Source organism: Mya arenaria, chromosome 7 (genome assembly GCF_026914265.1).
Source record: "Mya arenaria isolate MELC-2E11 chromosome 7, ASM2691426v1".
Classification (NCBI taxonomy): domain Eukaryota; kingdom Metazoa; phylum Mollusca; class Bivalvia; order Myida; family Myidae; genus Mya; species Mya arenaria.
Genome location: NC_069128.1, coordinates 58,210,793 through 58,229,310, shown reverse-complemented (window position 1 = coordinate 58,229,310; position 18,518 = coordinate 58,210,793). Strand labels below are relative to the sequence as shown.

The following is an 18,518-nucleotide window of genomic DNA, read 5'->3' as shown; positions in this document are numbered from 1 at the left end:
CGTCGTCGGCTTGTGAATACAATATGCCATTAGGTGCAACGTCTGATGGTCTTAGCATTAACGTCAATGCTAATAACGTAAAGGCTTTAAGCCTCAGATACTTAAAATCCAAATGTTTGTTGTCCGACCAACTGAAAAATAAGTTGTGAAAACGCTCTATAGGCATGACCATTGATCTCTTCATTGGTTCACTGGTCCCCGATTTGACTAGTCCGCTAACGAGAAGTCTTACGTCTGAATCTTCGACAAGATTGACACGCCCCTTGGCTCGATATAAGTGACCTATAGCGGCAATGTTTGTTCTAATGACCGAATTAGGTCGAGACGACGCGTTAGCCATGTTGCAGAAAAAATCGGCCAGATAACATGTGTCATTTGGCGGGAAATCACAGTTTGTTTCAGTACAAAACTTAAACAATTTCTCGAGCGCGTTATCATATGATCGTAAAGTGTCCTTAGCAAGGCTGTATCTCAACTTGCTAGTACTATACTGTGACCAGTTTTTTGCTACAAGTTCTTCCCGCCATACACTCTCCAGGCGACTATTTGCCACTTCCGGTTCCGCCATTGATCGAAAAACTCTTGGGTTGTTCGGTAACTTTAGAGGTGGGGAAATTGACATACGAGCCAACCGTTGATACCATGTTTGTGTCTTCCACTGCGGAGCTATTATGGTCGCCTACGCTTTTTGCGTTTGTACTATGTCTAAAATTTGTGGTATAAGACAAAACGGGGCGTTTACAAAGTTGTTTTCGCACCCCCAGTTGCCCTGCGATATTGCGTCCACTGCTTCTGACAACGGATCCCAGTACCGACTATTGAACCTCGGTAACTGAGCGTTCTAACAACTTGCAAACCGATCTATTGTGTGACGACCGTACAATTTGTCTATGTAGCCGAACATGGCTGAATGCAACATCCAATTGTGCTTGTCTGGCGTTCTCGACCAATAATCAGCTTGACCATTCTGTACTCCTGCGATATGAGCACAACGTAACGTGATTCCATGATCGAACGGTTCCGCCCAAATTGCTAATGCCAGCCTTGACAGTTTTTGGCTCGGGCCCCCCATATGGTTTATATAAGTCATTGCAGAAATATTGTCGGTTAGTACTTGCACTACTAACCCGCGTAACAGCTTCGCGAAGGCCTTGATGGCCATCAATATGGCCAACATTTCTCTTTCGTTCGAGATGAGATACAAGACGCGGCGATTCCAGTCGCCCGGTGCAACATGGCTGCCGTACGTTGCTCCCCAGCCTAGACCACTGGCATCGGTGACCACCTGAGCCTGTATTGTCTCGGAACATATCTCGGGTGACTTCCAGTAATCTACTGAATTTAACCACCACTGTAGTTCTTCTGCAACTTCCGGTGTTATAATTAAGCTATCCGACCACGACTTACGCGCACTAAGTAATTTATACGAATTTCTCAGAAAAAGTTTGCCAGGTGTGACGGCCCAGGCAACTGACACACACTGCCCCAATACTTTCGCTAACTGACGGGCAGCTGCCAGCCCTTGCCCAAGAACTCTCCGGATAGACCTCGTCAGCCTGGCCACGCGAATCAACTGCACTTTTACGATTATTTTGCTGTCGGCAGTACATATTGTATATCCAATGTATGCAATACGCTGTGTTGGCACTAGGTTTGATTTCTCAAAATTCACTTCAAACCCTAACTCGTCTAATGTATGCAGTAACTGATCTTTGTGATCTGTTATATTTGTGACAGATGCACAAAGTAGAAAATCGTCAACAAAAACTGTAATTCTCAACCCTACAGACCGTAAATACGTTATAACATGCCTCAAAATCTTTTTGAAAAAAATATGGTGAGCAGCATAAACCAAATACTAACACATTCCACACATAATAAACTCCATCCCATTTAAATCCTCAGAATGTTCTGTGTGATACATGAACAGGTATATGTAAAAATCCGTCTTTGATATCAGTCGTAATAAACCTGTCTTCGGGTTCTATTAACTTCACAGCATCTCGAATAATAACAACCTATGTAATTCCTGATTAACAAACTGACACTGTTTTGCACTAAGATCGTGATTCTTTAACTCGAAAGGCTGTACTTGTGTCGCAAAGGGGATAGTAAAACCATTAGTAATCCAATCAATTATGTGATCGGGAGCATTAATCTGTTTCCATGCAGATATATTTCGTTGGAGATTAGAAATACACATTGAAACAAAATTTTAATTAACTTATTCCTTATCGGATGTGTTTGGTGCACCCTCGTCCTTCTGGTGACTGTTGCGGTATCTCGACGACGGGAACTGGCACGACGCGAAGCTATTGAAAACGTCTCCTCGACGACCTCCGCGTTGACCTCCACGATAACCGCCACGTCCCGACTCGTACGATGATGTTGACGCACCACGTGCTGGGGCTGTCGTACGGCTGGCCGCCGATAAGGTGGCTGCAGACCTTAAAGTATCGAGCGGGTCTGCGTTTAACCCGGCTGTGTTCTTTTGTAACGCACGAAATATCCTTGATGTTGATTGGTCAAACTGTCCATTTACAAGAATAGCCGCATACTCGTCCTGAACATATTTACACTGGGCATGACAAATAAGAAACAACTGGTCCGATGTTTCTTGGGTTACACTAGATCCTGGTTCAATTGTCGATAGGAGTTTTGCCGTGGTTTCACTGTAACGGCTACACTTTGAAAGAATGTTCAATACAGGAACATCCGAACGCTTGATTCCTTGACGGGATTCGTTGGGTCGTAGCTCTGTCGGCAGCTTAATCCGTGCCAAACTGTCCTTCAGTGCGGAAAAATCCCCCTGGATATCAGAATTAGACTCGGTGGCAGTTAGAGCTGCGGTACCGGGAGCCAACACGTGCCTTCTTCCTGGGTGGTCGTTTACCGAGAAGCACCCTTCACGTGGTGAATTTACAAATCCGGAGGAAATATCAAGTTTCTGAATCACTGTCTGTAGATTTCGTTCTACGCCGATAATCCTTTCGTTCACAGAGTCTTTAAACTCCTGAAACTGTTCCTCCATCTGAATAATTGTCTATAAAATAAACTTATTTTCCTGACTGAACAAATACACGTCCTCTCTCGAGAGTGAACAAGATGAGAACAATATTACGTCATAAATGACTGTATTATGACGTAACTGTATGTCGCGTGACTACTATTTCAAAGATTTTTCCTATCAAGCTAGATTAATTGTATTTTTTTTTTTACAAACTACACATCGATGTACAAAGCTGTTATTCCCTTGTATATTTTGCTACCTACAATTTTGTTATTTTAATGTATATATGATTACTTTTTAAGTTATACTTTTGAAACAACTAACCATTTTACAATGGTATATCCACTAGTGGAACCGTGTGTGTGTAGACTGGCCGTACAGCCGGTAAATCTTGTTGATGTTATCACTGTTTTCGATGTTATAATCCTATTTTCCTAATTGTATTTGTATGCATGAATATGATAACAAACGGCTTTGTAAATACTTGCTCTTATATGGGTTCATTTTAACATATATACTTTTATTTCCAGGTCACAAGCTCATTGTTATTTATATGATATGTCACATTTCTTTCAAATTAAACTCGGTATCCTTCATAAGGACAATTGTTTTTTGATATTTATCAATCCTTTTTGGAATATTAAAACAATAATTAAATTGTGGTAAATCTTATTTGGGAGTAAGAATGCGTCTTAAAGTTTTGGTCTCACGTTAAAAAAAAACGACCCTAATTTGTTTCACTTTCATGGTAATAGGAACTACTTTTCTTTATAATCGGGATATTGACTTTGTGACTCATATTAAGAGAAGTGACATAAATCAATCTACCATCATGGGCATATGAATGAATATTCTTCATAACTTGGACATTTAAGTTTGGTCACATGTTAACAGGAAAAGACCACAATCAGTTTCACCTCCATGGTCATAGGAACTACTTGTCTTCATAACAGGGACATTTACGTTTTGGTCACATGTTAAGAGGAAATGACCACAATCCGTTTCACTTCCATGGTAATAGGAACTACTTTTCTTCATAATCGGAATATTGACCTTTTGACTCATATTAAGAGAAGTGACAAAAATTAGTTTACTATCATGGTAATAGGAATGACTATTCATTATAGGCACTTTTGTCTTTTCGTCTCATGGTAAGAGAAGTGACCGCATTCTCTGTTAATACCATGCTAAAGAAATGACTGTTCTTCATAAAAGGGACTTTTGACCGTTGGTCGCATGGTAAGTAAAGTGACAAAAATCAAATGTGTCTACTATGATAAAAGGATTGACTGATTTTTATAACTGGGACTTTAGACCTTTCATCTCATGTAAAAGCAGTGACCACAATTTGTGTAACTACCGTGCTAATATAAATGACTGATCTCTTATATAGGACTGCTGACCTTTGGTCTGGTGTTAAGAGAAATGATTTCAAGCTATGTAACTTCTATTACAAGGTATAAAATAAAATACAAATATGTATATTTTCTTAAATACATAAACTGTTTGATAATAATCAATAATTTCTATGAAATCAATCTTAACTTTCAGGATGTGTCAATAGTAAATGAGTCTTTTTGGAACTGTGTGGCATGTTGACATTCATCAAACCACATCGAATGTATATGGACGGTTTACAATGTCAGAAATCTTAACAGTTTAACTACGCTGCAAGTAGATCGCATAGAAATTTGGGGGTTAGACTTCATGAATTAACTCTTGGCAATGTTAATTGTTTATGCAATGATACACCTTACTGACAATTAATTTAAACTTAGAAATACAACATACACGTTAAACACTACACTTAATTAATACTTCTATTTGTGTTTTATGAACTACATACATTTAAAAATCGAGTAGCTACATATAACCTTTGTGTCATTTCAAATTGGGGTGAAAATAAGGTATCTGTGCAACACATAACCAGACCGATGTAAGGACTGTTCTACACTGTAAATCCATCTGTTTTATGTTCAATGCAAAGGAAACATAAATTGCAGATACATAATAATCAAAATCAGTAATAGTTTTACAGTATATTCATTGCCATTCAATGGCCAATGCATTCATCATAAGAGCGATGCAAACCTTTTAATGCATTATAAATGTATCATGTTAATAGTTAAAAAACATTTGACAGTGACTCTGTTTACCCAGTTAACATTTAGTCGTTGTATTTTGATACCTCAAATCATTATGATTGAAATGCATGCACAGGCAGTTTATTGCGCAAAAGCCTCCGTTTTCAGGTGATAAATTGAATTATAAACAGGTATAGATTGCAATCTGAAAAGAAATAAGGTGTTAAATAAGAAAATGTGTTTTATAAATTGAATGATAACAAGGTAAAATGTAATAGATCATAAAGGTTTCTCGTAGCTGGATTTGAACAAGTTTTGAAAAACGAAACTGATTTCGGTACTCAGCTGGCACACAGATGATACTAGAAATCAAAAACGTCATTTTCTGACAAAATGTTTGTTTGTGCGGTTTTTAGACATAAGTGATGTGATCTTATAAGAAATCAAGCTTGATTAATTGATTAATGTTTTAGATGGTTTGTGAAATAAGATATTTCACTGTTCTTAACGATTAGAGTATTGTCTTCAAATCGAATCAAATTGCTCGTTCTCACGTATAAATCAAAGGTCAGAGAGCACAAATCTGGGACACAGTTTTATCGGCGTCATATCTAAAATGACGTTCCGTTTGCACACAATTCAGCGCGCTTTTCGGGAAATACTACAATTAGATTTTGTATCATTCCTATGCATATAATAAAAGAAATAAATTGCTTATTACAGTGCTGGTAATATGTTTTAACAAGTAAGTACTTAAAGCTATGTTTCAAAAGTAATGAAAAAGACTTGTATTTGAAAATAGGTTACAAAATATGCAAAAAAAAAATTGAAGAAGAAGTTTCTATTCGATTTAATTATTATTCAACCGAAAGAACATAAATATTTATTAATGGATCTCATATCGCGGCTTATTTTATACTCGCATCTATAAAACTCTTTCAACAGACGCTCAAGCAAAAATACTCATAATACCATTTCGGTGTTTATACCCCATAGACAGTTTAATTATGTGTTTGCTTAAGTGTCTTGCAAAGTCATTGTACACGGCACAGACTGTTAAAGGCGTAGTTATAAACAAATTTTAATTATAATATTTATTTTTATTATATGGGTTCTATTCTAAATATTAATCTTTAAGGCACTATTATATATGCAGAATTAATTACAATGCATAATACACTGTGTCATAGCTTAATACCACTTTTATGCAAATTTCAATATTATTATGCCATTTTTAGAATAAATATTACATCTTGTCGATTAACATAACCATTAACGTATACTATTACACATATATCTAAATTTGTTTTGTCAAAACATATTTTGGATGTCAAGCTGATTTTATTACATTAGCCATTAACACCACCTGGATGCCTGTAATACAAATGGGTCCTTGATCAAGGGTTGTATTAAAATATAAATTACTGACAGGTTGAGAACGTACACATTTGAAATTTGCATATTTTGGTGCATCTTTTGAAATGAGCTCGTATTCCTGTATTTCAAAACCGCCAGGGACTACTTTGTATTTATTTTAATGTCGATGTGTTTTGTAGTGTCAGTTTGTTTGTGATGAAAAATTGCTATTTGTGTCAAATTTTGTCTAAATAAGGCAATGTTTACTACTGTCGTAGAAACCGTAGAATTTTGCAGTATAAATTGTCAGACCGGGGCTTTAGCGCATTACCGGCTGATTAAAAAACGCTCCACACACAACTGAGATCTAATTTGCCACGATGTTTCGGGAAATTAATTTTGTGTTTTGGTGTTCTGCGGCGTTCAGATATCTGGTATGTTAAAAGATTCATTTATTTTTATATGATTTATATCTACCTTGATGAGCGAGTGTTTTCGTTCAGAAATCGGGTTGGCTGTGACTTAAATTTCTTTAAATATTTTACGTTTTCAAATCATTTGGAAGGAGAGAATAGCATATACAAGTCGCTTTTATTTTTAATAATGTTTTTCTTTATTTGTTCCCAGTTTTAGTACAATGATGCTTTTTATTATGAAACTCTATGATCACACAGTTTTAAACCTTTTAAGGCAGACTGTTGTGAAGCTTTTGGTTTCTAACGATGACTGCATCGTATCTTTGAAAAGTATTTGCATTAGGTGCTCTGAATTGTTTCCCTCCGTCTGCAGATAGAGTTGGGATCTCTTATCATTGAAGTACTTGGGGTTTACCTTTTCGTTTATTATTATTATTTGTTTTATTGATAAGTTTCCTAAAGTTAATGCATACTTTGATAAGGTTTATCTTTTGCGTTTTATCTTTATTAAGAATTGTTGGGATAAGAGTGAGGTTTGTGCACATAAACTGGTTTAAACCCCCAGTAAAATTACATTTTACTGACCGTTCCAAGGCGGTAATTAACATTTCTTGATAAACATACCAATTATTTATATATATAAATATGTGAAGTGACATTCTTTAACTAGCACACAGCAAAAGTTGTTATTATTTTATTCAACGTATATGAATTTTAATGCTTGTGGTTAACTAAGGTTCAATTTTGCAAGTGTTATTTTACATAGAGCGATAAGGTCTAAAATGATCTTCATTGATTCAATGTAAACCTTTGATACCGAGGACCATTCAATAATTAAGTAGCATTAAACTTATAATTTATTAAGTTTGTTAAACTCAAAAATGCTCCGATACTTTTTAGAATGCGTTTAAAGAATGGTACATTATGCTCGTTTTTCTTAGATAATCCATAAGGTTTTGAAAACAAACATTCAGAAAACGCATGTTTATTGTCATGATTTTACATTTGAACTAAAAATAATGTGGAATGATTGCAAAATATCACGGCGGCAGCAAGGGTACAGTGGCTACCCGGCGGGCGCCTTGGAGATCTTTATCAGCCGTAGGTAGCATCTATACACCATTCCACATTATGTCCTCGTACATGCTGTGCGCTTCAGCATCGCGTACGTTTAAACCACACGATTTAAATACTGTTGGGACTAGTGCTGTGCGCATCCGATCCGTGATGGAAACAATATTAGAAAGACTGACGGCTGTTTCTACACACTAAAAAACTGCATTGAATCAAACGATTAAAAACGACTTAAAAAACTCATATATGTCCTGTGTCACCTCAATAAGTAATTATAAGGCTATTAGATCACTTAGCTGTTCATGTCTATTCACTGTTAAATATTTGAAACAAAATGCACATGCAAAAACATGTGCGGCAGCTTTCAACTCTTGTATACCAATTTTGAAATTGACCAAATAGCTAAACGCAATGAAAAGAATCAGATGTAAACATTTCATTTAGATACACCAGTTGCTTTTTAAGAAATATTGTGGCTTGGATTTTCGACAACATGTTTAATAAATATATAATTGTGTATATATAACAAAGTTCTTTCAGTTTTATAATACTGCCGAATAATTTCGGAAAACTGCGGCTTAAATCAAAACATCACCGAAGGCAATTCAGGTTTATATGACATGTCCCACGGAGCTCATTGGCCCCAACTCAAGGCCCGTTTGGCAAAAATACACCAGGGAGTTTTTGCGTTTACATGCACATATTTCCCGTGGGGTAAATTTGCTCACGTCATATAAACGGTGTCTCAGCAATTACACCGAACAGAACATATTTGTTTTGCATGTTTTTATCTTTCTGGGACTTTCAGTTAAGTTAATTGAAATATGCAAAGCGTCGTTCGCAGTCCTTCGGTAAGCGCCGATGATTGGAAAGTATCCCAACTATATATTTTTAATAATAAACTAGTTAAATCCTTGACTTAAACATTTACAATAAAAGTATTATCTCTATTAAAGCTTATCTGTAATATTTCAATCCTCGAGGCATTTCATTCATAAATTATTCAATAATAAAATAATTCAATATTATATGTTTATAACATATATACCGATAATTGTTTATGATACTCTTACATGTATATTCATTTGTGTGCTTTACGCTGTTGCGATGCATAACGCAAATGTATAAACGGTTGTTGTTGTTATTTTACTGATAACTATGAAATGTGCAATTTGATAAAAACAGGTTTAAAAAAAATCATTTACAGTTTTTGATTAGATGCTTAATTCAAAGTCATCTTTATAAAGATGTATATGGTTTGTGTTAGGCGTTTAATTTCAGACTATAAATAATTTAAACATAAAGGATCGTTGACAATAACATACTGACATGCAAATACAATACAAAATAATATTTATTTTTAAATGAAGATGTGTAGGATCTGTCATAAGTCCCCATTGTATTCAACGAGTTCATTGAAATTTGTTAGTAGGCGAGCATTTGGAGGTCTTATGAACATATTTCCTGGATGAGTTAAAAACTATTGTGAAATACGGCGTTAAATGATGAAACGAATGTCGTACAATTGTTATCACTGGCCCCTTTGTGGTAATAAATAAAAAAAAACAATTACGTACCTGTTTAACCTGCGCTAATAATGACCTGACAAATCAATTTTCCGAGCTACATGCATTGCCTAAATATAGTACATGGTAGTACTTATCCTGTAAGAATCCGTGCAAAAGTCGACGTCACACATGGTTTCATGAACATATACCATTTTCTTCTAACGATGTAATGAAAAATAACCACTTAATTCAAATAATTCTTTATCACCAAGACAAAAGGAGACATAAACGTATGACTTGCTGGAATTTATGCAATAATTGGCTGCAATACACATGAAGTGTTTTATAAGTTTCGTGTAAATTAAAATAAATACACAATTGTAGCATTTAAACGTGTTTAAAATGACATTCAATTTACCCGTCAATATGATTAAAATGATGTCACTCAGTTTACATCAAGACATCATGGGCTGCAACATAACATTTCGCGTAATAAAAAAATGAAACAACGTTATTAATAACTTTAATTAACTGTTTAAAATGGATACATTCTACAGGTTTCATTTGTCACGTATATCCAACAATCGTGCCACCTATTTTCTCTAATTACTTATCATTTTGCCCGATCCTGCGAGAAAGAGCAACAAATTTATTTGACTCACCTGCTTCTACAATTTTTAACTCAAAACTAAACGGTTAAATGAAATAGTGCTTCTATGTATATAGCTTTTTACCATTAAACAATGTTTTTCGGCCTTTCGCACTTATAAATGATATTGGTCCACACAATATTTTCAAAGATTGTGATCGAAATATATGTAGTTTGTTGCGAAAGCCTTGTTTGGTGCATGTATGATCTGCCTGTTTTGTTTTGGTTGTCAGCCTTAGTTTTGTGCCTTTGAAAAGGGTCCGATTACTGGTCCATGGTTTCCATTATAATTTTTTTAAAGCAATACATCAGTGAAATATTACTTGATAATTGCAGCATATTACCGGTTCAGAGATTTTATTTCATTTTATTTGATTTTATCAGTGCAATGGAATGTGAAAGTTCAGACTTGACACACAAAATGATTTCACTCAAGCCTTGTTTTATATTAAAGAGAATACTGAAGTAAGAAACATACACCTTTTTTGAGATTACGTTCTTGATGTATATTAGTATAGAAAACCCTAATGGTTTTCAAGCATTACAAGCAATACATTTATCATAGAATTTTACTTTATTAATAAGATAATTATTTAAGCATGAGTAACCTATTTACTTGGCTGTGTTTACCCCTTTGTTTAACCCTGTGTTTGCTCCGGTGTTTTCGAAAAACCACCGGCGCAGGTCACAGCCTGTTAAGCGCGTCGTTTTAAATTTAATCGTCCTTAAAATTGAAGATGCATCGTACTAACAAATAACTCGTTTCATATTTTGCTAAAAGGTGCAGTGAATAAATGACAAGTTGTATTTGTATTACATTCGTCATTAAAATCCTCGTGAGACTGTCTGCAAATCAAATGGGTCCTGCAATAGGGATAACATAAAATGTTCAAGCACTTTCTTTGCAAAGACATTTTGAAAGGATGAGAATGTAAATATTTAAAGATTTCAATTTCAAAATCAGACTGTGCAATGCTTTACTTCGTACTTTCGTTGGTATTTGCCTATTACAGATCTGCAAGGGCCTACTTGGTATTAATTGATGGCGCATGCAAAAACAGTTGTAGCCAATTGATAATCAATTGAATAAAATTACTCAAATATTAAAGTCAATGTGTCCTCAGGTGTCAGTTTGTTTGCAATTGAAAAACACAACTCATGTTAAATCTGTCTAAATAAGGTAATGTTGTCTTGCTGCCGTAAAAACCTTAGAATTATGCAGTATAAATTGTCAGGTCGGGACCGTAGCGCCTTACCGACTGACTGAAAAACGTTCCACACACAAATCTACTTTGCAATGATGTTTCTGAAAATTATTTTTTGTGCTTTGTTGTTCTGCGGCGTTCAGAAATCTGGTATGTTAAAAGATTCATTTCTGTTATCTTACTCGAAATAAATTATATTAACAAAAATATAGGATGTTGAAACGCCTTTGACTTATTGATTTTTTTAAAGTCAGCAGCGTTTTTGCTACGAACAAATCATTGATGAATTATATCTACTTTAATGAAAGGGTGACTTTGTTCAAAAGTAAATAAACAATCATATATGAAATTGACATGCTATTACCAGCATATAGCAAAAGCTGTGTTTATTTTAAGCAATTGATATTAATTTCAATCGCATGTGTTTTTAGAAGCATTTTGTTCAAATGCTATTTGCGATAAGGTCTAAATGGATCTTTATATGTAAACCTTTGATACCGTGGACCATCATCCAAATTAACTATTCAATAATAAACTCATTAAATTTGTCTAACTTTGAAATACTTTGTACTCCGAGAATTGTCCATTATGCATTATTTATTTTTAATAATCCATAAATTTAGAAATCAAACATTTTAAAAACGCACGTTTATTGTCATGATTGAACATTTGAACTTAAGAAAACAGTAACGTACCCTTAATACTTATGTTAAAAACTACAGAAACAAGCTCAAAAGCAAAAAGTTTAACCATAAACCCGGTTTAATGGCACTGTGTAAACGCCAAAGACAAAAATCACAAACAAGAAACATGGAAGAACATTACAAAACTCCACAAACAGCAAAATGCATACATATTTTATATAAAACAACTATGTTTGTTTATCAAGGATTGTTAGGTACCGCCTTGGAACGGTCAGTAACATGTAAATTTACTGGGGGTTTAAAACAGTTTAAATGCACAAACCTCACTCTTATCCCAACAATCCTAAATAAAGAAAAAAAAAACGTAAAGGGAATTCTTATCAAAGTATGCATTAAACCATTTATAAGTTGGCTGCCAGTAACAAGTTACGTGGAAAGTTTGCAAAAACCACGGCCGCAGCGAGGGAACCGTGGCTATGCGGCGGGATTCTTTGGATTCTTAATTAGCCGTAAGGCGCATAGGGAGTGCAAAATAAAAATATTCCGATGTGAAAAGATTTCTAACTGATTTCTAAGCTAGCTAACACGTTAGAGACAATATTGTAACGACCCAAGACGGCCCAAACAACAATCGGGCGGACTTCGTACGATTTCCGGACTGACTTTTGGGAGTTACTGGCTCTTCAAATCGTTCAAGTCTTTAACATTGTCCGTCCGAGTCCATTGCGAGCGCCGTACGGCGTCTGAAATCGTACGTGTATCTGACGGTTTCCGCCCGTCTCCCGACCAAGTACCGTACGGCATTCGCATGAATAATGCGGTACCATTGCATCTTACTAACGGGCTCTACGCGATTGGATTCGCTTACTATGGTTGCCGAAGTAGAATAACAATTCGCACGGGTCAGGTGGATATTAGTAGTTGATTTAACAATAAGGCAATCTTAATTCCATGTACAGATTAATTTTACCTTTACAATAAAGTAAGAATTATTTTGAGTAACTTTTTAACGGACAGAAATGCGTTAAAGAAAACAATTTGACAAACACTGTAAGAAAATAAAAAGCAGAGTTAAGTACTAAAAAGCGAACAAAGAATATCATTATCACCGTTCGGGAACACATACGGGTATCTGTATGGGCTACATAAATATAAATCCCGCACATACAAATATAATATGTTTAAGAACTTGACTACTATTTTATTTAATACAAAAATATTTAAAAATTAGAATTGAAATGTTGGGGAACGTGCGTTCATTCGTACCAATGTTTTAAAACGAAAAATCACCGAAACATTCAACCTTAACAGGTGCATATTTAGCAAATCTTAGTGATCTGGAAAATTACCACGTTCATTCCAAACAGAAGGAAGCATAGGATAGTCGCAGTGTTAAAGCGGAGCCTTTATTAAATATGTATCGGTTATTTTGATCAACAGAAAACCACTTATAACTGAATTATTTCAGTCGTTCAATTTTCAATATCATGTAAAGAAAAAAAAAATACAACAACGATCTGTTGTTATATCAATGTGCTATCTTTATTGTCGAGGTGGGCGCGCATAAACTCAATACTAGGCTACAACTATAACTTAACACAAAATCGGTCAAGATATTGAAATGAGCTTTCCAAGGCGGTACCAAACAATCCTTGATAAACATACCTAGTTTTTTATATATATAGTATTATGCACTGTGCTGTTTGTGGAGTTTTGTGCTGTTCTTCCATGTTTCTCGTTTGTGATTATTTGTTTTTGTGTTCTATGCATTTTCCCAGTGCCATTAAACCAGTGTTATGTTTAAACGTTTTGCTACTGATCTTGTTTCTGTAATTTTTTACATAAATATTGACACATATGTCCAAAGACACGAAAGTATGGCCTTTAATTATAGCAATAATAATTGTTGAGTTATATCCGTGTATCGAAAATGATCCTGTTTATGTTAAAAATGTATTATATGGAATAAAGTACTCGTAGTAGTAGGATCTTTATCGTCCTCCTTTTTGAAGACAAAAATAATTGTTGCATAGTACATTACTAAGTTAGATATACTATTTTGAACAATGCATACACTTTTACCTCTGCTAAACTATTTAAGTGCAGGTGAGACAGGTATAAAACTATAATATTGCACTTACTTTATTTAAAAAAAAGATTGCATATTTACAAAACGTTGTCATTTTACTAATTTCAAGTATTACTATTTATTCTTTAAAAATGGATGATTCATTGTTACTTATTCTGTACTTTTGGCATTTATAATTTGTTGAACAGTTTAGTGTACACTTTGAAAAAGGAAGCCTTTTCACGTTTATGAACTCTTACCACCGGTTACGAAAATGGTCGAAAATAATGAAATAATATAAAATAACGTAAGAATCCTTATTAAGATAATATAAGCCGTTTTAAAAAAGACAATGGCATATAAATACATATATAAATATATATAAGAGTTCAATTGCCACCATCATCATCATCAATCTTCTAAACTAAGAAATGCATACATTTTAGAATCAACTATCAGTGGTTGGTCCGGTGACGGCAAATTAGCCACTGGCCGATGGAACAATAACACTTGCTTCACCACTTTGCGAGGACTCAGGTGTGGGAACAACAGTTGTTTCGCTTACAGCGACCACTGATGGCACTGTCTCGGCATACACGGTCACCGGAGTTCCAAGTAAAGTGGAAATAGCCACAGTTAATGTAGGCATTGTAACTCTTACAACCACAGTAGACTACGAAACAGATGCAGAGTTGGTTCTTACAATCATGTAAGATTAGAAAGATAAACAAATGGATTATATCAATATGTTAGTTTAGACTATGTAGACATGTAGCATCTTCTCCGATCCTGACTGACCAACTTTTCCCCGTAATCACTGTCTGTCAAGTGTGGTGTTATTGACTATATCAGTAAAGAAACGACAAACTTTGCTAAGTGATAAACAGTGTGTTACTATAAAAAAACACACCAAACATTCTCCTTTTACCCAATGTCTACCCGCACGTACTTTGTTTTCACCTTTTCGATGATTTCACTTTAAGACACACAAAGAAGACAAAATAAGATATTTACCAATTTATTGTACTTATACTTACTGTGATCTTATTATTTTAATTGATGTCGAACACTCTGACAAAATGTCGTTATTTTCAGAGCCACAGATAGCGATGGACCGCAACAGCCACGGTTACTGTGCCAATTGGAGATGTCGGCCCTTTTACAACAACCACAAAAGAGCTATGCGTAGCGGATGGTTTAGGTCCAGGTCGGTAGAAGTTTCCGATTGAAACTTCAACAATATTTCCAATGATTGGTATCAATATCAAATTCATTATGCCATTGTTTGAACTATTCTAGGACAATATATTTTAAAGCGCATATTGTACTTCATTGAAGAGTGATTTATGCTTTGTTTTTATGCATTCATTATTATATCAGAGCGGTAACCATAAGGCAGAGTTCTAACTCTGCAAGTATTAATGAGCGGATAACATACAACGATATGACAATGAACGGTAAATTGAGGAAATACCTAACAACATATGATGCGAAAAATATGTTGTTTATCTCTTCGAATGGTTTACACATAATACATACTGCGGTCTCTACTCGAATTGTTGAAATCATATTTGAGCGTTCATAGCATTGTTAAGCTTAGCATTCAGGTAGCGTGCGAGTAAGTGAACATCATTAATCTGCACTCTTCTTATTGCACCATACTGATGGCTACTGTTCCGATATGGAGATAAATAAATGAACGAAAACAAACAAAGCTCTTTCCAAAATGATACAGGGAACATCCGTTCGAAATAACCTGGTGATTAAAACCTGAAAATGAAAGAATAAAATAGGCATTGAACTATTCCATGGTTCAAAATATGTCAGTTTGTAACATGATACTGTTTTATATTTATCATTGATAATGATATAATGTTCTACAAATATATGTTAACAGCGAAAACCTGCTGGTTACTCCTTACTGTATAAATGAATACACAAATTTCATTTATATTCATTTTTTGCTAATTATTGAATTAAAATACCAAGTGTCCAATAAAAATGTTAAAACAATTTAAAAATTCAAGAACACGAATCCAGATGCACAACAATTACTAATGGAAGGTTTCCAGAACTCATTGTAACATTCGTTATGAACAAATAAGCAGGTTATGTACGTATTTGAATGTCAAAATTTACAACCAGATGTTAATCAGCGTTAGACAATGGCCATGAACAAGCCAACAACTCTTTAGAAACACTATTTGAAATTCATTTATTGCTCATTTAACAAAACGAACCTTTTTCTTTAATAGGTGAACCAGTTGGTGACGTTTCTGCTACCGGTGTCGACACTTACACGACTACTGGTTCTTACCTTAACTTATTGATTTTGCAACGACTGTTAAACAAGTTATTACAACATGGTATTAATCACTCTCGTTTGGCATGGTTTTACGCATGAGTATAGTCAAGTGTTGTGGAGAAAACCAGATTACCCGCAGAAACCCAATTGTCAGGCTTGATGATATCGAACCAAACTCACATGCACCCAGGCCGGAAATCATACCCGAGACGCCTTGATGAGAAGCGAATGCGCTAACCACTGAAATATGTAAAATTTGTATAAATTATATAATCATATTATAAGTTTTATAAAACAACAAAAGATATGAATGACATTCTTCAGCATTTAATTACTTAAAGGATTGTCTCAATGAAGGCAGAAGGGCGCTACCAAACTAAATCGGTGCAACACCCTTCCATAAAACCCTGTATGCAATTTACTTACATTTACCAAGAATACAAACAGCAGCAGCCATCACCATAGGATGGACACCAATTTACGACATATAATTGCTATATGAATAATTTACTTTTCAAAACATATCTAAACATGACAAGATCTAATTTCGTCTTGTGTTATTTTAACAACATGGTGTTAAAAACATTACATCAAACTCATCAGTCATTAAAGGAAAATTGAATGAAAAGTTTAAACTTTATTGCCCTTCTAGAAATTGAACTTACAAGTTATATTCAGTTTGTAATACAACAAATAAAAAAACCCATTCTGTTTACAAAGATCAAAAGTCGATATAAATGTTGCTAGTATTCTGTAGTTGAAACATCTATTTTTTATGTTATGTATTTGTAATAAAATAATGTTTGATTTGGAACACCATTGACAATGATCGAATCCCTCTCCTTATTAATGTCTTAAAACGCTTAACCATTGTAGATACCGACTTTGATGTTGGTTCAACTGATGGAGCTGTGACAACGGCTGCCGGTGTTACCCTCGACAAGGCCACAAAAGACGAGTACACGGTCGCTATTTCAGGCACGGTCACCGGTGGCGAGAGCAACGTCCTAACACTGACGGTGAAAGTCGGTGATTGCAGCGGGAAGGAAAAAATGGCTGCTGCTCTCGGAAGCCTTCTGTTGTCTTTGCTTTTGTATACCAGTCTGTCCCTATAAAAGACTGATAATTTTAGTTAGTGTGCCCTTATCGATTCTCGCATTGTTTATATATATGTATCATGGATTTACCCAAAGTGCCCAATACTTTGTATACCAAAGTGATACATTTTTTGACGCTTAATGTTTGAAATGCCTTATTTTGGACGACATCTGATAAAAAAAAATGTTTACCTTATTAAAAAATATAAGTTTGAGGAAATCAACAAATGAAGATTTAATACACATCTTACAAGGGATTCATAAACATAGTAGATCTTGGCAACGATTGTTTTAAACTGTGTTTCAATTTAGCTATCTAATTAACAAGTTTATAGAAATACCTTACAGCAATTATGCACACAATTGTTATTAATTATAAGTATATTTTCGAAAGTGTTACGAACGTTTTAATGAAACATACTATTTTGTGTCACATTTAAAGATAATAATAACAAAAGAGTTATAATTTGAACTTTCAATGATTATTTATTTTTAAAAAGGGCAACTTCATCGTATTTAACACGATACTAATTTAGTTGATGTTTGCCAACGAGTTTCTGGTATTACATGTATTACTTATGAAGTTAAGGTTAAGTTACATATAAATGAGTACAATGCGATTGTGAGTCGAAGGGTGACCGTTTTTTTAATGCACAAGTTTATTTATACATAGGATTTTTCGCTCTTGGACCAGTGTATGGGCTACTTTGTTTGTGAACGTTAAAATGAATAGTTAAGTTTAAAGACAATCTTTTAGAGTATTAGCTATTTCTTTTATGATATATGTTATAATATACAAATGACAATGCATAGAGCAGATAAAATTTATTGCAAATTTAATCTAAGAATACAATTGTTATAATTTTTAATGATATTGGGATAAGTGTCAATTTTTTTAATTCATCCAAAGAAAATAGGTTTTTATCATATTTTTGTTTGTCAACACTGGTTTTGTGTTTTGGCTTATCTTCCTTCATTGAGAATTTTGCATTATGATGACCATTGTGGTTCTGATTGCTGAATATCTCAGCCTTTTTCACAATTGTTCTATTTCTTTCTTTCTTAAGCCTACAAAAAGAAACGCTGATACATGATAACATGA

The 18,518-nt window shown here is 34.5% G+C and overlaps 1 long non-coding RNA gene across 1 annotated transcript; it reads left to right on the top strand.

Annotated features, from left to right (window-relative positions):
- Positions 1-6,661: 6,661 nt before the first annotated feature.
- On the top strand, positions 6,662-15,863 carry LOC128240608 (uncharacterized). The gene is made up of 3 exons (XR_008262218.1): positions 6,662-6,884; positions 14,461-14,629; positions 15,110-15,863. It is a non-coding gene; the product is annotated as an uncharacterized LOC128240608 (long non-coding RNA).
- The last annotated feature ends 2,655 nt before the right edge of the window (positions 15,864-18,518 follow it).